At 39.7% G+C, this 21,226-nt stretch overlaps 1 long non-coding RNA gene and 1 pseudogene across 2 annotated transcripts in view; one reads left to right on the top strand and one right to left on the bottom strand.

Annotated features, from left to right (window-relative positions):
• Gm29865 overlaps positions 1 to 20,488 on the bottom strand; it is a 92,005-nt gene extending 71,517 nt beyond the window's left edge. Inside the window, exons 1-2 of one of the 2 annotated variants that reach the window (XR_376085.2) lie at positions 20,318 to 20,452; positions 18,080 to 18,136 (exon numbers count right to left, since the gene is read on the bottom strand). This is a non-coding gene — a long non-coding RNA (predicted gene, 29865). Of the gene's footprint in view, positions 1 to 18,079; positions 18,137 to 20,317 lie in introns of both variants that reach the window. The other variant, XR_376086.3, reaches the window with a different exon arrangement.
• On the top strand, positions 14,128 to 14,503 carry Olfr375-ps1 (olfactory receptor 375, pseudogene 1; annotated as a pseudogene).
• Positions 20,489 to 21,226: the final 738 nt, after the last annotated feature.

Here is a 21,226-nt window from a genome sequence, read left to right as displayed (position 1 = left end):
CTCACTTCTAGACCCATGATCTGATGATCCACAGGGCAAAGCTGATATCCCCAATCTTACCATGCATCAGCCTCGGCTGATGGTACCAAGATGTGGAACGTACAGTCATCTCACCTTGAGCCCAGAACCACCGTGTTCAAACTTAATCTAACTCATCGACCCGTCTGATCCTTGAGAAATAAAAGGGTACGCCTGCCATCTACCTGGAAGAATAAATTAACTTTAAAATCAGGAATGCAGCACTTTATCAGATTTGATTTTAATTCTGTTTGATTGGGGCTCTTGTTTGCTTTGTGCAATAAATACACTGTCTACACAAACAGGGAAGCTGGGCTGGAAGAACAACAAGAGGGAGAGAATCTTAAAATAGCTAGGCAGGACTGATAAGGAAGAAAGAAAAACGTCTGCATAATGGAGTTTGGGGAAAGGATGAATTTGGGATTCAAAAAAAAATATGTTTGAAATGACTGGCGTATATTTAAATGAAAAGGAGAATACAAGGAAAGAAAGAGTGACAACTGGCGTCCCTGAGAAAAGCGGTTTCTGGAGTACAGAGTGGGCGGGGCCATATTGTGCGTCTCCATGCGGAGGGAGAGGACAACATACAGGGGTCAATGGTCTCCTTCCACCCTATGGGTTTGGATTTTGAACTACGATTATCAGACTTAGCAGCAAGCTCCTTTAGCCACTGAACCATCTTGCTGGCCTGGTATTTTAGGGGCTTAGAACATGCATCTGAATCTGGATGGTTTGAAAATAATTAAAGGGAAACTCAAAGGACGTTTCTTATAGAAGCCTACGGCACTCATTCAGAGGGGATTCTCCTCTGTGTTGGGATGTTGGCCTAAGGAGTAACTTCTACTAACAATTCCCTATTCCTAAAGGATGCTCAGGGCTGAGTAGCGGCTGCCCAAGGAGGTACCGAGTATGACAGAGCTCTGTTCACCATTTGTTTCTGGGTCCAGTGGCTAAATCCAGGGAATAAATGGGAATCGCTAACAGTGGCTCTCCAGCCCTCCATTCCTTGCGGACAGAAACAAAACAAATCAGTGCTGAGCCTACAGACGCAGTCTTAAGTCCTCTGTCAGCATGTGCTCCAGGTATACACAGACAGAAGTGCAGCAATTTAAGTGACGGAAGGACAATGTGGAAGCTCCGCCTGATGGATCATGTCAAATTCCAGCATGTGGGAAACTGAGACAGGAGGATCACAGTATTGGAGGTGAGCAGGGACTACTGAGAAAGCATTGGCATTGATGAAAGCCGATCTTTCTTAAACAAACAAACAAAAAATAATAATAATCTAAGCTCCATAAAACCCTGCAGAGAATGAGACCATCCTGAAATGTCCGCACCAGCCTGCAGCCCTGAGAGAACCATCACGCTTTGACTGCACTTGACCACTCTACTTAGTCTCCTCCTCAGATGCCTTGACGTTTCCTCTAGCCCTGTGTACCTGAAGCGCATGCAGCTTCTTAGAAATGCCTGCTCTCACCCTAGTGGTTGTACATTTTTATTGACTAAAGAAATTTAAAGGCTGTTCTGACTTTTCATGTCAATCATTAGCCTCTACCTATGTTCTAGTTTTAGGTCTGCAACAGTCTTTCCCTGCCTCTGTCTAGAACATGACATATGCCCTGCCTAAGTATTTGTGGTTTCATGCATTCGGATATATGGTATTAAGAGGGACAAGAATCTCTGGGGATGTGAGCATGACTGGGTCAAGTTTTTGTCAAAACTACACATAACGTTGCTGGAAGAGTACCTTTGTGCTAGAACATCTGTCTAACATTGTTGAAAGAGACTTCTATTTGACTGATGGAGCTGAGACTTTCGGTCAGGACTGTGCTTTTAGTATTATATAGTCTTTGAACGCCTGGACACTTACTATGTTCTTTAGATGATTAAAGGGGGGAATTTTTGGTAATAAGACTACATTAAATAACTCCTAAAGATAACCCAGAGCCCATAGGCATACCAGATATGTAAAGGAACAGCCCAGCCACCTTGCCTTTCACCTAAGGTCCATGGAGAGCATTGTGAAACAGAATGCTTAAAATAGTTTCAGGACACTTTATGACAGCGAGGAGGGGAAGCAGAATGATCAGCCAAACAATGGGAAGAACAGCCCCTCCAGGCTGGAATGTGGATACTCATTAGCTGTTCCTGGCAAGCCCTTCTGACCATGACTTTATGGTACCCACTGGGGAGGATTGTGAAATGTCCAAAAATGTTCCCATCCTAATCTATGCCCAGAATACAGCTATTTTTAAAAGGGGGAACCCAACCAGTCCAGTTCTATATTCCATGAGATAAACACACATTCTCAGGATGGAGGAGTGAATACAGCTTCAAGAGCCAGATGGAACCGAGGCTCGCTGAGCTCAAAACAACCAACCAAGTTCATAGATGAGAGAAAACACAAGCAAGCTAAATGATTCTGACCTTGCTACCAAAAGAAAAAAAAAAAAAACATGGCCAAAACAAAGACACATGAGCATCATCCAAAATGGAAAACTGAATGGGCTGTCTCCATGGGTGCTTTATCTTAACTCTGTGGGAAGGCGATGGCTGGTTTCTGTCAGAAATCAAGGATCCCCTGCAAATTGTTGGACTATCAGAGGGGCAAACAAACAAGCTGGAAGAGCCCTGCCATGGCCTGTGTCTAGCAAGTCTGCTTAGTTAGTGTCTGAAGCCTGAGTTCCCTAATCTCAAAGCCCAATGACAATGACCTGTCATTGAGTGACATCCCAGGTCTGGTGGGCAGACAATGCACATTCTTTCCTGACTATCAGCCACAAGAGAAAGACAGCCTGTTCGGGTGAAAGGCTGCAATCACTGATACTGCTTTGATTCGCCTTGCCAGTGACTGCAGAGAATGGTGACACATTGTGATTAGGAACGGCGTTTGGAAAATTTCTTATTTTAAACTGAAGAGTGGAAATCAGAAAGGGAAAGTTGGCTGGGACTTTCACACCCAGGTCCTGGTGCTCTCGTGGGCTTCTTTTTGCCAAGGGCGTAAACAGAACTTAATTACAAGGCAAACAGTTTCCATTGCTGTGTTACAACATGCACACACATGCAGCCTACAAAGTGACCTTGTAAACCTTAATTAATTAAAGGCATTAATTAGTCAAATCGATTTCACCCATAATCTTAGGTGTATGATTCTGTACTAAACCTTGAATAAGTACTTGAGGAGTTAATTGATTAAAGAATAAATTCGTAGGTTCTACTACCTATAAACAACCTTTATAGGTGATTTAAAGTGACTTCTACCTCCATGTTTTTCTTCTATCTGCTTCCCAATCTCCCTAGGAGAAACTGTCAGCCAATAAAAGAAGTGAAGAAGATGTGAAATTTTATAATACTTTGTTCTTTAATTTACTTTTATTGTTTGTTTCTTTGTTTGTTTGTTTATGTGTATGTGTGTGCATACATACTTGCCACACCGTGCCATGAAGGTCAGAGGACAACTTTTGGGGTTGGTTACCTCCTTCTATCATGTAGATCCCTGGATTTGAGGAGAGCAGGGCACTGAGATGACTCAGCAAATAAAAAGGCACAGACAGCCAAGCCCTGCTCTGTTACAATAAAAAAATAATAATAAAAATTAAAAATCAGTGTATCAGTGTTAGGATCTTTCTATTAAAACTCTGAAAATGATGCCTAGTGTGTTAAAAAAAATAAGGACTTGTGTACTGCAAAATTATTCAAGTGTCTCATAAAAGGTAATATATGCAAAGAATAAAATATTACAGATGAAAGCACCTCATTAACATCCTAGAGAAAGAGACGGTATGAAGAAAAGCCGGGAAAGATGAAAAGGGATCTTTCCATGTTTTCTTGTATTTCACACTTGGTCTGGTGTGATTTGGTTTAATTTCCTTGATGTTATCTTTTGCACAATGAATTTTTTTTTTTTTTTGCTCCTATCAACTCTGTACTGAAAAAATGTCTGTTGTTTAATTGGATTGTTTAAGTCAACCCTTGATTTAAATTGTGCTTGAAACCTACGGAGGTTAATGATGTAGGATTTTTTCCCCCAAGAACAAATAGTGCTAAATTATCTAAAGGGCACTCCCTTAACAAATGATTTAGGGTCACTATTACTTGATATCTGCAAGAGACTTTTAGTATTATATGGGAAGTTGTCATTCCTCCTTCTGAGTATATACAACTTGATCCTCTACCGTTTTTCTTTTCCCTGAGACATTTTTTTAGTCAATTTTCCTTTTAAATCCTCATATAGTTAAGAATGCAAGGGTCCAAAACCTGATTTGTGAAACTGTGTTACTCAAAATGTTGAATTCGAAGCAGACGGACTCAAAGCAGAGGAGCTGGTATTGTTTCTTCTCAGGAAGGGATAGTTTTCCTGATGCTGCTCAACTTAGGAGCTTCGCTTCTCCCTGTGCTAATTCAGAGTTCCCGCCTCAAGCCCTGCTTTGGCTATAGCTGAATGAAAGTCAGCGTCATCACTGCACCACGCACGCACGCACGCACGCACGCACGCACGCACGCATGCGCTTCTCTCATGAATTTAGCTCTGAAATGTTAACATGTAGCTTTTCTTTTTCCCCCCTTATCCTCATGAGACATCGCTGTAATGAAGATAACATATGCCTTTTTGATGAGGTTAATCCTTGCAAAGTGTACTGTACATGTGGTTTTAATTCATGTAAACAGAATTGCCATACACACACAGAGTATTTTTTTGAATTTTATGTTATTTTTACCCAACTTTTTAATACATCTCTAGCTCTTTCGTGATGGATATGAAGGATCTTTGCTTTGTGTCTTTCTACAGGGATAGATTCTCAGACTACCCTCCACTTCTGTGTCTTCGGTAATGTTGAAATCTGTGTCTTTATAAACTTGAGTTTGTGGTGCCACATCCTTAGATGTAAGGGATGAATATATTCACTGGACAAGGCAGGAAAATAATAAAACAAACAAGTGCATGCTCTATGTTCTGCTTCTCCAAGCACAGTAAGCAACAACACATAAAATTAATTATTAGTCCTCATGAAGATCACAATCTTGGCAGCAATTTATTGAAAGGAACGTGCATGTGTAGACTGAGAGTTAGAAAGAGTATATAAAGTCCACCATTCATAATAAATGTATGGACAGAAATCATCATTTGAGGTTGAGCCTAGAAATATATAATGCCCTTGGTCAGTAGATATAAACAGAGATATGGCCTGAGAACTCAATCCTGAGGCCCCTTAGCATTTACAAATTAACTATCTTCAGAGGAGCCAACAAAGAAACCCCAAAATAAATTACAAGTGAGACAGGACAAGAACCCAAATAAATTCCTGAAGCATTATCTTGAGCAGGTAAGAGAAGAGAAGACCTAAAATATAAAAATATACTCATGCCACAAGAATAGATGGCCCAACCATAGTGATAGAATAGAGCAATTAAGTTTGGGATGCAGATGTGAGCAGGGGAGGGAAATGGACAGATACAGCAATGAGAAAGCATGGGGAGGTCTTCTCTCCTCGTGTTTGATTTTCTCACTTCTACCTGTACTTTTTCCCGTTCTCCACCTGCTTTCAACCAGCTCCTCGTGAATCCTGCACTGCACATTTTCATGATCATGCCTTCTATATCCCTATCTTTCCTAATCTGCTAGTGGTTTGCACATGCTAGGCCCAGGGAGTGGCACTATTAGAAGGTATAGCCCTGTTGCAGTAGGTGTGACCTTGTTGGAGTAGGTGTGCCACTGTCGGCATGGCCTTTAAGACCCTCATCCTAACTGCCTGAAAGTCAGTACTCTGCTAGCAGCCTTCAGACGAAGATGTAGAACTCTCAGCTCCTTCTGCACCATGCCTGCCTGGATGCTGCCATGTTTCTGCCATGATGATACTGGACTAAACCTCTGAACCTGTAAGCCATCCCCAATTAAATATTGTCCCTAAAAGAATTGCTTGGTCATGGTGTCTGTTCACAGCAGTTAAACCTTAACTAAGACAGATAGCTTGAAAATTTGTACTTTTTTATTATAAGTAAATAAAAGGTTAAAAACAATTACACTTCTCTGATTTATTCAATAGCCATGTCATATTACAAAAAGAATTATCTTAATGTATTTCATGGCTAACCAGTAGGCTGTGCCTAGTCTTCCGTTCACTCCAAACACTACAATACCCACAAGGAGCTGTTCTGTGTGTTTAGGACACAGCCTTGCATCGAACACTCTGCTCTCCTGAAGATTACATTCCAGCACCTTGCTTATAGTTCCATCAAATGCTCCTACACGTTGATGACGTGTCAATGTGAGGAATAACCTTTAAAATCAGCTTCACTCCTAATCTCAGTCTCACCCCTCTCCCGTGGCCAGGTTGTAACATAACATCATAGTTGTGTGTTTCCTGTTTAGCTCCACAACAGAGTCAGAAAATAATGAACTCTGTAACTGTGTGTTCAATAAAATTTTGATTAAATTCCTAATCCCAAAGCATTGAGTATTGCTCTACCTTGAGTTTGCTCATGTACAAGTCTGCCTTTAAATCCACAGTGGAACTATGAAAAATTATGTTACTCTATGTTGGTGTTTTGTTTTGTTTTGTTTTGTTATTTGCAGGAATTTGAACACATGGAGCAACCAGCTCATATTTAGATTTGGTATCTTCCCAGTACTATTTATTCACTGGCAGCCACCAACCTTCAAAATGCAATTATGAAAAATGCAGGAAAACTTGAATATGATTACTTCCCAATCCTTATAAACAACCTTTTCCTTAGTACACACAGAAAACCAAGGAGGGATATCTTACACTACTCAGCTCAAATTTACTGGAATCAGTAACATTATGTCTCATTTTTGGAAGACAATCCAAAAATGTGAGGTTGTTTTCCTTCCAGTGCGTGACATACGTTTAAGAAATGAATGGAACCGTCTTCAAGTTGGTTTTTGTAACTTAAGATGTTGGCTTCCAAAATGGCTCCAAGCTATCCTTTGGGGAATGGAGCACTGAGAGTTGATAGAATGTGAAGCAGGTTTAGGCTTAGCAGAGTACTTTAGATTATCATATGTTACTTAGAGTAACTATCCTCAACAAATCCCTTGTACTTTTTATCGCTTTAGAGATTTTGTTACAAGCTAATTTAATATATTGGGGTTTTGACTTTTATTTATTATATTATTATTTATTTAGTGTGTGTGTGTGTGTGTGTGTGTGTGTGTGTGTGTGCGTGTGCACATGGAAGACAATTTGTTGAAGCCAGTTTTCTCCTCCTGCCATGCAAATCCTAGGGCTCAACCTTAGGTTCCCAGTCTTTGTCGTGAGTACTGTTCCCCGCTGAGTCATCTTTCTGGCTCCTTGACTTCTTTCTTTAAAAATAAAACACAACACAGCACGGCATTAGACATTCTCAGGTGTTTTGATAATGAAGGACCATTGGCCTCTGTCAGTTTTTCTTCGTCAGGGATGTAGAGAGGGTCCCTAGCAATATAATTCAATAAGGAGACAAGAAGTCAGAACTCTACCTGATGGGATTTTTCTCACCCACTACCATCTCCCATCAGTCTTGTTCAATTGACCATTCCTGTGGGTTTCTGTGCTTCGTGTACAGGGTCAGAGTATGGAGGAACCGGAAGGTGAGTGACTACATGAAGAAGTAAGAGGATGAAAGCCTTCCTCCCTACCCCAATTTCCTATCCTGCTTCAAATGTAGCAGGTTTACATGAGCAGGTGGTTAACGTGACGCTAGGGATGCCTTGACCTTCCCGCCCTATAGCAGCTTATTGGAAAGAAGAAACAAACTTCAACCATATTGCTAAGCAGAATAGGTAGGTACTGTTTGGTTAAAAAATAGCTTTTATGCATCCAAACCTATTTACTGGCAGTTAGTTTAAATTTATGGGACAACAGTTTGAAATGAAAACATATGAAAAACAAACTGTTTATCAAAATGATAAACTATCTGTATAGTTTTGACCAAACTATTTATACAACTAAAGTGATTTTTTCAAAGGCTCTCACAAAGGCTTTTATTAAAACAATATGGACAAGTTTAGCCAATATTAAGTTGACTTGTGAACCATAATTCATTTCCAAAGGGCTTGTATAAGATTGTTGCTTTGGTGTCAATGAAATCTAGGCACAAACACCAACCTCTTCAATAGACTATTTTTTTCTGAGAAACCTACACATATAACAATGATGATATGCAGTCCATATCTAAACATTTTTAAGTTGTTCCTCCAAGTCACTAATCCCAAAGCCTTTCCCCACTCTAATTGCTTATTTCAAAATAGTTTATGAAAATACAAAGTATCAACAGAGAAACATACATGTTAAATGTAGCCCTGAATGAATTCTGGGAGTATCACAGCCACCAGCATGTGTCTGGATTTGTAACCTAGAGACCTTTTTATATGTAAATACAATAAGGTATCTATCAGTCACTATATATGAAATTGAATCGAATTTCCTGAATAAGACTACACTGAACATAGCACATTTTCTTGGTTTTGAGCCAGGTCTCACTATCATTGTCTCAGCCTTCCAAGAGCTGTTATTATAGGCCTGAACTACCACCTGGCTCACATTTGTCTTTAGGACTGACAAGAGAGACTCTACTTACCCAGGCAATGTTGAATCCCACTAAAATCCTTCCTATAATTTTCTTTACTAATTGAAACATAAGTAGCTGAGCTACACACGACAGTATGTGGCTATAATGTGTGTATTCAGTCAGTAATACACCATGAGTTCACCAGGCATGTCATCAAATGAAACAGAAGTCCATCACTGCTCACTTATGTTATTACAAAACATGTCTCATATAACTTCATTGTCTACAATAGTTTTCCTCTGTCCAGCTCCAGGTCCCTATTCCCATTATGTAATTTATGTGTTGTACTGAGAGAAACGAGAGTACATGTGCACCGTGTGCATGCCCGTCTAGTATCCTGTTTGAAAATTAGTCATGATAAGACACTCATTCTATGACACCCCATACATAACTGCTGATACACAGTATTCCCTCAAAACATTAGCAATAGAATGGCTTAAAAGCATGAGGAAGAGTGTACAAAGTGGAATAATTACTATTGACCACTTGAAAGATCCTGGCAGAATGTAAAAGGACACAGAAGCCCTGAAATTGGCAAGATAGACGTCAGTGTTAGCAGAACTAGCTTCACTGATTTAGAAAAATAGAGGTGCACAATGCTCTGGCCACTCCTTGAACCTGTGTGTCTGCCAATGTTCTGACCAGGTGTGTGCCCATTGCTGCACCTTCATTAGACTCTTTCCTTGTACCCCTCCCATACCCATTTCTTGAGAATAGACATTGTTTAGATCTGGAAATACCCTACTCTCCCCCTTCTCCTTTCCCCCCTGAGGGCCTATAAAAACTGGGACCTCTTTCCCCTCGAGGTCGACTCCTTTACCCCTGCGTGGGATATGAGTCGTCCCCAGAGCTCTGGCTTTCCCCGAATAAAGCCTCACGTGGTTTGCAACAAGCTCGGTCTGTCGTGAGTTCTTGGGTGTCCGCTATTGTCCTGAGGCCTGAGAGAGGGGCTCCTTTCGGAGTCTTTCACACTGATATGCTGTCATTCAAGCAAGTACTACTATATTATTTTGAAGAGCTACCTGTAACAATTTTACTTAAAGCTACAATATAGCTTTTAAAATGATACCTTTTTTAATTAATTATTTTTACATTTAATTAATTTATTTACATTCCACATTTTAAAATTCTAGATTGAACCCAGTTTAGAATTCTCATTGAAGTCTACTAGAGATGAAAATATGCATTTTTTTTCTTTCATCAATTTACTAAATTAGAGAAGTTTGAATTCTGGGCAATTTCAAAATTAGAAAAGTCTAATGCTAACATTTCTAGAGACTGTCATCAATAATTCATAAAAAAATGAAAGCAGAAACTTCATTGATTGAACAATAGCTCTGTATATTTCTGTAAAACCATTCTAAACAATCTTACATGATTGGAAGATGCCCTGTATAAATAAATGCTTTCTGGAAAACAACTAAATAAATTTTCATTGCACTAGCCTGCGGTACCATTTGTCATGTGGTAGTTTTAAGTTAAATTCAAAGTTGTTCCCCACTGTCCCAGGGTCTTCATTGTATGTAATTAGTAGCCACTTCAAGGGAAAATAAATACCAGCCAAGATGTTCACCCTACCTCTTGTTCTCTGGCTGTCGTTCAAATATTTTTCAGTTTTACTGCTTACATTGCCAAAAGCAGACCTGATTGTCATGGTTTGTAAAGACATTTCCCCATGTCCATGATATAGCATCCTGTATATCTGCCTTAAGCTAATAACAACTTTACTTTATTGAACAATGTTAGCAGCCACATGGAAATTTTAGTTCTCACTGACTAGATTATGAGAATACGTCTTATATAGAGGCAGGTAACATTTTCTTGATTAAAAAATATATACAATGTGGCCAGCTTCATTTATTAGTTACTTAGTAACAATAGTTTGATAGTCCATGAATTTACTCATTTGCTCAGTTTCCAGGCTGCCTCCAATGCACGCTTTTGCTTTAGGGGACAGAATTGAATGCAAAGTAAATTCGATATGGCCGTTGCCTGCTGTAGTGGCTATTCCTGGTTGTCAACCTGACTATATTTGAAATGAACTACAATCCAGAATTGGAAGGCTCACCAGTGACCCTTATCTGGAGGCTTGGAGATAGAAGTTTCTGATCTGGATCTTGGTATGGAGATCTTGAGGCATAGTGGCTATGGATTCCAGAAGATTAAATCTCCAAGTTCAAGGTCATCTGGGATTAAAGGTGTGGTGGAACACACCTTTAATCTGGGCTACACCTTCTGCTAGAGACAATATAAGGACATTGGAAGAAGGGAGTCTTGCTCTTGCTCCTTCACCTGCTTGCCGTGTGAGATTGAGTAACTGCTAGATCCTTGGACTTCCATTCACAGCCACGACTGAACCATTGTTGGGAATTGGGCTGCAGACTATAAGTCATCAATAAATTCCTTTACTATATAGAGACTATCCATAAATTCTGTGACTCTAGAGAACCCTGACTAATACACCTGCTAAGAGCTTAGACCTGCCACTAGTAGAGGATGCAGTTTCCATCATCCCAGTCTTTACAGCACTAGAGCATGTTTCCCTCAAGAAATATTTTTGATAGGTTATTTCAGGGATAATCCAAACAGTTGGCTAGATAGACATTTTCTTGCCACTTTTAGCAAAACATATATGCCACAAAAGAGAAAGTCTGAAAGCATTTTCCTTCTCTGATCCATTCAACCAGGGCTGATGGAAACAAAGAAAGATAGAATAAGCAGATGGAAGGTAATGATCAACGAGGTATTTTTAATGTTTGTTTCGCATCTGCTGCAGATAAATCTCGGCAAAAAGGTGCCTTTCTTAGTAAATAAGACCTTAGAGGAAAATGAAAAGGAATGGTAAATGCACTGAAAAGGCACTGTGAAGAGAGGCTAAAAGACTTCATAATAACAGACTGTAGAGCCATTTCACATATGAAGTCCATGCAATTATAAGCAGAATACTTTCATTGCATTAGATGTTATTGTATTATAGAGTGAAAGGATACAAACACTGACCAAGAGGAAGCAAGTAGACAAAAAAAAAAAAAAAAAAAAAAAAAAAAAAAAAAAAGAAGAAGAAGCTAGTGAGTACGGGGTGGAAGAGTAATAATGAATTGAATGGAACAGAGGAGTAGAGATGAATGGAGAGAAAAATTAAATGTATAAACACTGCTGTCACATTTGGATAATACATCACTTTGCAAAGAGTAAAGATATAAGTCACAAGAGAAAATCCCCATCAACAAAATAAAAGACAAAGTTGTGCTTGTGCATTGGGGCTACATATATTTTTCTCCTTAGTAATATTTCCTGTTAAATAAATAAAACCATTTGAGGACTAAGCAATGGGTTCTTACTGAAACACGCCTATCATATTCTGTGCCAAAGGAACTTCCTCACCAAAATACTGTTCATGTCTAATATTTTTCAAAAACAGAATACCAAACTAGACAATGTGACTTAATGCTCTGTTGGTTATTTTATCATAGTTCATCTGGCCTGGGGTTTGAGGTAAGACTAGGAAATGTAGGAAATCTACATTTTGAGATGCAACGATCCCTTTCCTACACATCCCAATGTAAGACAGAGAGCATTCCACAGAGGTTGCACAACTGGTCCTCAGCCAAATGTCATAGGGCTTCCATCCGTGGAGGCAATGATCCTAAAATGCACATCCTGGAACAACTAATTACTGTTCTACATCTTATGTCAGGAAAGCCAAACTGAAGAAAAAAAATAAACGCAAAAGTTCACATGAATCCATTTACTTGGATTAATGGAACAGTTCTGATCTCACAAGCCACCAATCAAGATGAACCACGAATGCCCTGCATCTCCAGAAAACCACATGATTTACATAACAATGGCAAAATATCACAAACCGCTGTTGAATGAGGAGACGTGTTGACATGTGTCATAAACTCCTCAAACCACAGCGCATGTCTTCAAACATGAAGATGCATAATACTCGCAAAACCAAACTCTGAGCTGCATTCATTTGATACTTAGAAACACAAAATTCAAATGCAACATGAAATTTAAATATAAATGATTCCTACAGGGAAAACTAATATATAATTATTGCCAAGTGCCGGGCTTTTCTTCCTTTCTTTGAAGCTGAAGTGTTTTCCTTAAACATGTTGAGCATGAAAAGATTTAAAATACATTTTTGGTCCCATTTGATTCTAGTTAATTTGTTAATAAGTGGCAAGATAAAGAGCATTTTATTTCACATATATATTCAGCATTATAGATGACTAGAGTGGCAAATAGCAACTCTAGTTCTCTCTAGGCAGGCAGTGGCATATCTCTAGATAGATATGTCAAATGTACACAAATAGATGCACACATAAACATATAAAATATGCAATATATATCTATGTGTATAAACCTGAATACATAAATATTCTTGAACATAAAAAATTGGGAAGATCAATAGTTATCTTCCTTGTACTGCACCCATAGTCAACAACAATGCACATTTAAAGTTTTATTATGATGCTTGTCTTATATTCTGTCCCTTTAATCCCAGCACTCAGAAGACAAAGGTAGGAAGATTTCTTAAGGCCAGCCTGATCTACATAGAAAGTTCCAGGACAACCAGAGTTACAAAGGGAGATGTCTCCAAAAAACTGATGCTGTGTTTTATGTTTTATGTTTTTACTATAATAAAAAATGGGAAGGCCTACTTAAAAAGTAAGAGAAATTTCATCTTTTTTTTGACTCAAAGAAACTTTCATCATCATCTTTGTCATCATTGTCATTGTCTTGGCCATTGCTGTCATCATCATCAAATAGTCAAAGATGGCAAATTGAGCATTGCCTTTCTGTGTAATAACAGAGGATGAGAATAACAAAAACCAGCCTCTATTCCAGAGAGAGGAAGAACATCAGAAGTTTACCAAGGTGATGGGATAAATGAAAATATTAAAAAACAGAAGAGCTACCCAGCAAAATGTGCTCTTACATACATGGCTTCAGCTTTGTAGCATCCTAACAGGGGCAGGTAGAGCCAAAGCCTCAAAGCCTCAACCAATATGGCTACTGCTCTACAGCTTCCTAGATGGGACACGCAGATCCGGAGTCTCATCCAAGCAAAGACTCACAGGATGAGCGACAGTTCTCACAAACTTCAGTCTATCTGGGGAATCTGGTGTGGCAGAGGCTCCTCTGCCACACATCTGCAGTGGGCAGGAATCCCATCTTGTCATGTCCCATGTCTCAGAAGACTGTACTTGGTCACTACATGGAGAGGGTACCTGCTCTTTATAAAGCCATTGTACTTGAGACTTGGTAATAAGAATCTAGGTCAAATTTTTTAAAAAATTAAATAAAGAGACATGAACAGAAGATAGGTGGAATGTTGGAAAGAAGTCACTTGTGAATGTTTTCCTTAAAATTCACTTTTAGAAATCATTTCTATATACTGGCTTCTACTCCTTTGACATTTAAGTATGTCACAAACAATCTCCAAGATAAGGATCAATCCAAAGGCTTCAAGGATTATTAGAAAATTGCAATGAGATGTTTTACTGGGGAATCTGAAAACAGCCCAGCTTGCTCTGCTTTACAAAAAGCTTCCTGGGAGCTCTGGTCCTGATGCAGCTCTGAGTCTCTCCACCCCAGAGGTGCTGTCCTGCAATTCCAAAAGACATTACTAACCACTGTTGACAAGAATAGATGGATGTCTTCTGCTGCAGGAAGGAAAAAGGCCTTCTCCACATGTGCTTCCCACCTGACTGCAGTCACCATTTTCTATGGGACTCTCGCCTACATGTATCTACACCCTCATACCAATGACTCTCAAGAGCAAGAAAAGGCAGCTTCTGTATTTTATGGCATAATTATTCCCATGTTGAACCCCTTGATCTATAGTCTGAGAAACCAAGATGTAATAGAAGCCTTCAAAAAGATAGCGAAGAAATGCTTATAATTTGAACATCTATTTATAATTCAACAATGTTTATCAAGCAAGCTATTTCTGAACCCCAGATATCAAGGCACATATTGAATGGCACATGGTTTCAAAACATTATTTCATCATATTAATTGTATTTAACAGGTATAGAAAAACAACTCAATTTAATAAAGTAACATTCATTCATGCTTTCTGAAAAAAAAAAAGAAAGGCAGAAGATATTAAAAAGTACAATAAAAAATGTGTAAACAAAATGGTATAAATATAAGAAAGCCTGGGGTCAACCTGCCACAAGTCCTAGTGGGAGACATCTTCATGAGATAGGATGGGGGCAGGGTGGGGAAGGGCTTAGCTGCACACAGTGAGAAGCTCAAAAGGCAGGAGGCTGCAGTGGTGAAGGGAAAACAGTGGCTCTGTGCTCCTTGGCTAAGAGCTGGGCAATCAGCAGAGTGAGATAGCCTATGCTACAGACACACAGCAGTGAGTGAGAAGATAGCCTCAAAGTCACGCTTCACAGTAACTTCTGTTTTGCCACTACAAGCAAGGCTAAGAACCTAAAAGTTTAAGTACAATGGACACTCCCTGGAACCCACTCCAACCTGTGGGGTTTTCAATACTGAGCAGAATCCAAAAGCACCAAGATGAATCTCTGGCAATGTATCTCTATTCTCTACCTGTATATCCCATAACCTGGCACATTCAGCTTTAAACATTACCTCTTCCTCAAGACATATGAACCGCCTGTTCTAGAGGATACGACAACATGCCTGGTCCACAGGCTGCAAACTCCAGAAGTGAGTCCTGGTATATAGTGAAGGGAAGCAACTGTAGATATTTGAACTCTGTAAGCAATTAGCACTTAAGCACCCTGGGCTCAGCACCCATTTAAACAAGATAAAACAGTATCTCCAAGTTTGGTTCACACCTCTTTTACCCATAAGGCTATGAGTTAAAGAACTCCAAGGCTGCTCCAGTGTGTTATTTTTGGAATTAAGAGTTTATTCAATGCTGGCATTTTTCTCTCGTCCTTGTTTATTTTCTCTTTAGCTGTATTCTTCCCTCCTATTTTTATATCATTTAAAAAGCAGCTTATAGATTGCATTCCTCTTATGTTTATACGATTTTGTTTAAGCATTTTCTTAATTGTGCTTTTCAATATCTTCCTCTTTTCTTCTTTCCAACATTCCACCTCTCTCTCTTCCATCCTTTTTTTTTTTTTTTTTGAAATTTGGCCTAGATTCTTTTTTCTCTTATGTCCTTTTCTGAAGTTTAGTTGGATCTTGCTTTTAATCAGAGAATCTAGTCTGTCCTTTTTTATTACAGTTTTAAGAACATTTACATTTAAGATTATTATTGAGAAAGGTTTAAAGGTTTTAATAATAATAATAATAATAATAATAATAATAATAATAATAATAATAATAATAAACTCTAACCCTATCACCATTGGACAGATTAGAATGAACAGTTACACATATGCAAGTTAAGCATGTTTAGACTAGAGGGAACTTCCATTGCCTCCTGTAAAACTCACATGTAAATGCGCATGAATGTAACAAGGAACAGAGCTTGCTTATTAACATTGGCTGTTTCCATGTTGGCTGTGTTCTTGGTTAGCCTTGCCTTCTCATCTATTCATGCAAGGCTGACTGATCTCTGAGTTGGACATGTGTGATTCTGTCTTACTTTCCCTTCCTTCGTCATGTATTCCTCTATGAAACATCCTCTCTCATGCCCTTGTGATCGATGGATAGTTTCCTGTTGAAAGATTCTACTTCCCAGCTTCCCTTGAAGACAACAGGGGTCATTTTCACCACTATAAAGGCTACAGCCATCTTCTTCCTGTGAGAATTCTCCTCCTCCATCTGCATAGTGTGGACATTAGCTCATCATTCCACATGGCACGGGACATAATGATCCACATCGGCAAAATATAAGATAGCCCAATCACCACCGTGTTTCCCTGAATAAATATAGCCCTGCCCAAAGGTCAGACTCACCTCTCTCTTTCTGCCTTTTCTGTCTCCTTTAATTCACTGACAATAATATACCACTGACCATTTTTCCTTCTCTTCTGTAGTTAAGGTTGATGTAGAGAGTGTCTGTGATGAGTTAACACGAATGTTTCTCAAATTATTCTATGAAATAGGAATGGAAAGAAGTCTACCAAACTTATTCTACTACCCAAGCACTTACTATCATAGTCTCAAAATTAAATAAAGTCAAACAACCACAAACATTCTAGACAACTTCCCTGATGGATATGGGTACAAAAATTCTCAACAAAATACTTGCAAAGCAAATTTAACAACACATTAAGAACTTTATATGGGATTACTAGGTTAATTTCATTCCAGGAATTCAAGGAAGGCTCAACATACACAAATTATATATATATATATATATATATATATATATATATATATATATATCACAAATGGACTAAAGGACAGAAATCAACCTGATCACTTCAATCAAAGATCAAGGTCATGATAATTTCATAATAAAGAAAGAAGAACAAAAGAAACATACTTCAACATGATAAAGGTTCTCTCTCTCTCTCCATCTCTCTCTCTCTCCATCTCTCTCTCTCTCCATCTCTCTCTCTCCATCTCTCTCTCTCTCCATCTCTCTCTGTCTGTCTCTGTCCCTGTCTCTGTATCTCTGTGTCTATCTCTTTGTCTCTCTGTCTGTCTCTGTCTCTGTCTCTGTCTGTCTCTGTCTCTGTCTGTCTCTCTCTCTGTCTCTCTCTCTCTCTCTCTGTCTCTCTCTCTCTGTCTCTCTCTCTCTCTCTCTCTCTGTCTCTCACACACACACACACACACACACACACACACACACACACACACACACACACACCATATACCTAGCCAGCATTTTTCTAAATGGGAAAAATTAAAACAGCTCCCAATCAAGAACAGAGCAAGGATGGCCACTGTCTTCATTCCAAACAATATAATGCTTGAAATTTTAGCACAATAAAGAAAAAGAAAAACATAAAAGATATGCAACTAAGAAAGGAAGAAGTCAAATTATCCCTATTTGTAGAGAGCTTAATTCTATCTTTAAAAGATCTTAATGATTTCACCAGAAATATTTAGAACTGCTAATCACTTTTATTAAAGTAGCAAGATATACAATCAATATATAAATACATAAATTTTGACTCTAGCGCCCAAAATGTACACTGCTAAGCACCCTCACAGCCTTTCCCCATGGTCAGCTGTTTCCAGTGTGACCCTTGCCTTGGGAAGGGAGAAATAATTGGTTCCAGGGGTTTGTTAGATCCTGGCTCTGAACTGACACCAATTCCTTTGCATCCAGAATAGCCTCTGAATTCCACTAGCAAGAGCTACAGCTGGCAGCTAATGGAACATCAACAAATCCTTCAGCCCCTTGGTCACTTCCTCAGTGCATATTTGGTCACCGGTTTTGGCAATCAGGCCTCTAGAGCAAGAGCAGCAAAGGGGAGAAAGTCCACAGAGTAGATCTCCCCATGTTTGATGAAATACAAGACCAGGAGCAAAATACCCCATTCTAGAAAGTAGTGCCATGAAAAACTGGAAAGATTCAGGATTCCATTCTTACCACAAGCATCCTCAGCTCTCCTGTGTGGCCCATGCAGCAGGTCTGAGAGCGCAGATGCTGTAAGAAAAACCATACCAGTCACAGCTGTCTGTGAGGCAGAAGCATCAACGAATTATCTTCCTGACACTGAGTTTAAAATATGATTTGCAGAAGTATTTGTTGATGCAAGCTGACAAAGGGTGGATGATGGTGAGTCTGTAAAGTGTCAATGTTACTGGGAAACTACATTTCCCAGAATACACTTCACTGTGCATGTTTAGTTAGGGTAGATTATGAGGACAGCTCTTGGGAAATTTGTGGGGGACAAGAGTGAAGCAGCAGCTGTTTTCTAGCTAACAAGTGTCATTTATCAGATGACATGAGGCAGAAGACAGGCCTGTAACTTTTCTATTCTCCTAGGTTCTCACTCAGCTTTTCTAACTTATGTACCAAGAATATATTGAACTCTGCTATGAAGGAGCCTGACTCCTACAGGATCCCATGCTACCAAGAGGCAAGGGAAAACACAGCAGTTCTGGGCTCTGCTCCTAGAGACCAGCTTGTCCCTGTGTTTTCCAGCCTGTTCTTGCCCTCCCCAACCTTCTGTCATCTCCCTTTCCTCCTTGACCTGGCCATCTTCAATTGATAGCATCATTCAAGAACTTCACAGGGACTATGCAACCTGGTCCGTTCCAGCAGTTGCGTACACCTAAAACCACACATGGCCTGCTCATTTGTCTGTTGCTCTCAAGGAGCTCAGTTCTATGGCAGAGAAAAAATTTTGGAGACATTAAAAAGAGAAGTATGATAATTATGAAAAGTGAGACTGCCTGGAACGGAGAGGGAGCTTTTGTGACACAGATGAAGAGCTTTTAAAGAGGCAAAGGAACTCTTTCTCTAAAACCAAAGGCAAAGAGGAAGTGAGCTGGAGATAACTCAGTTGATCATGTGTTTGCCACGCAAGCAGGACAGGAGTTCAACCACCCACATCTACATGAAAAGCAGGGCATTTCTGCACATCCTTGTGATCAGAGGACTGCGGAGTAGATAAAAGAACCAGCTCTCACCCCCAAGGCTCCTTGGCCAGCTAATCTAGCTAATTCAGTGAACTCCCGGTCTCAGTGAGAAACTTTGTTTCAAAACGGTGGGTAGCTCCTGAGAAATGACACCTAAAGCTGACCTTTGTCATTTACGTGTACACACATGAATGTAGACATGTGTGTGTGCACGAGCACACACACACACACATACACATTCACTAACTCACTCACACCTGTACACACCCATAGAGTAAGAATTTTAAAAAATAAGATGAAGAGAAAACAGATAATTCAGAGGGAAAAGATCATCGTGAAGATGTTGCACTTGAAAATTCAGCTGGGCAACCAATTTTCCAGGAAAGAAAGAATTTCCTGAGATGGAAGATAGAGAATCCAGTAACAAGAAGCAAGCTCAGGACAAAGGGAACACGTTTTATACATGTCCCAGACTGTATGATAAGCACTATGAATTCGTCCTACCCAAGGCCTCCTCTTGTATCCTTTTCTTTCTCTCAGGAAGCAAAGCAGCTGTGGCTGCATTAATTCAGTGTCAGAAAGAAGAGACCAATAATCAGACCTGAAGCTCGCATTGGTCCCAGGAGGTAAGTTTAAGATATTGAACCATTCTCATCAGACCAAGTCAAAGCTCCCCAACCTAGACAGGCACCTTGGACTGAGGGATGAGCAAGCACAAGAATTTCTGATGTGCTAAGAGCAAGCAGTAATTGATGTTGAATATTACAATCTGGGACACAAAATCCTTATCATTAAATGTGTCAGAGAGAAAAGGCCAGACCTTAAAGCACGATACAAGGATGGCACTCTGCAGTGGTGAGCCCCCCTGTGTATAGAAAGAGAGACAGGTGACATCTGATGAGCTGACAGAAACGCTGTGGGCTCCAGAGAGGTTTTCAGGTAACTTCACGGCAGCCTCTGCTTCCAACCTACAAAACCTCGAATTCCCTTCCCCCAGATACGTATTCGGAAACAATTTCAGATGCGCACGCATCTCCCTAAGCCTCCTTAAGCCTGATTTCTCTAGCAAATGCTTTCCAATGCCCTGTTGTTTTAGAGAAAAACCATTAGCTTTCTGCGTGCCTAATCCAATCTTCTGCTCTTTGTCAGGAAGCTCTTGTGCATTCTGTCATTGCCTTTCGGTTAAGTAACATACACTAAAGTTTGGCAAACATTCCAGGAACTCTCCTCAGGGTTAGCTTACCTATTCGTTTATGCTTGTTAGCTCAGTGCAGGTCATCACATAAACAGAGGAACTTAAGATGACTCCATTGTCACAGCGAATCTCACAGACACGGAGGAACAGCCACAACGCTGGCATCAAATCTGTGCACGCAGGCATCCTTCCCTTGCCCAAATCAATTGGTGGCTCACTAGTGTCACATTGGTAAATGCTCGACCTCACTCTGGAACCCTATCTGTCACATCACCGTCCCTTTTCTCTTTAACTGGTCCTCCTGAAAATTGCTCATTTTGATTAAAAAAAATATATTCAGTCAAAATACCTTGTGTAAGTTTTTAGAGTCAAAAAAATATCTCTGAGAGCTGTTGCTTCAGAATTGCAATCACTGTTTTAATCTTGTCATAGATGTATTGCATGCTGTGTCTGGTGTGGATTGTTAAGCCCTAGCATGGACCGTATAGTCCCCAGTGGTTTATGTTGTGCTTGTATTATTCTCTGTATTTTTTTTAAATAGCACTAAGTACAGAGCTTGTGTTCAACAAATAATAAATAATAATCATGGGTCTTATTTGCAGGTGGGATCATTTGAGAAATGGAATATTTTCATGTGAGCTTGCCAATGAATTCTCTCTCCACTCAGGAAAGAATGTCCTGGTGCACTCCTGCCCGGAATTCAGGTTAGAGTAGATGGACAATTTATTCTCAGGATCATGGTCTAGAGCACATCAGGGTACTAAAGAAAACAGGCCAGCAGAAATGCAATGCCCCTGGGGTATTGTGGACCGAGTGATAACAGCAAGAGGCCATTGTTATAGTTACATACAGGTGTATTCCCACAATGCTAGATCAGTAGGCAACTCCATTTCCAAATCACCACCATTCTGCTGAAATACACCAAAAGGAGAGGTGCCTCTGTTTAGTGGAAGTATA

The sequence above is a fragment of the Mus musculus genome, chromosome 3 (genome assembly GCF_000001635.26).
Source record: "Mus musculus strain C57BL/6J chromosome 3, GRCm38.p6 C57BL/6J".
Lineage (NCBI taxonomy): Eukaryota > Metazoa > Chordata > Mammalia > Rodentia > Muridae > Mus > Mus musculus.
The sequence above is the reverse complement of the archived record's forward strand: the minus strand, read 5'-3'. Positions and strand labels throughout refer to the sequence as shown.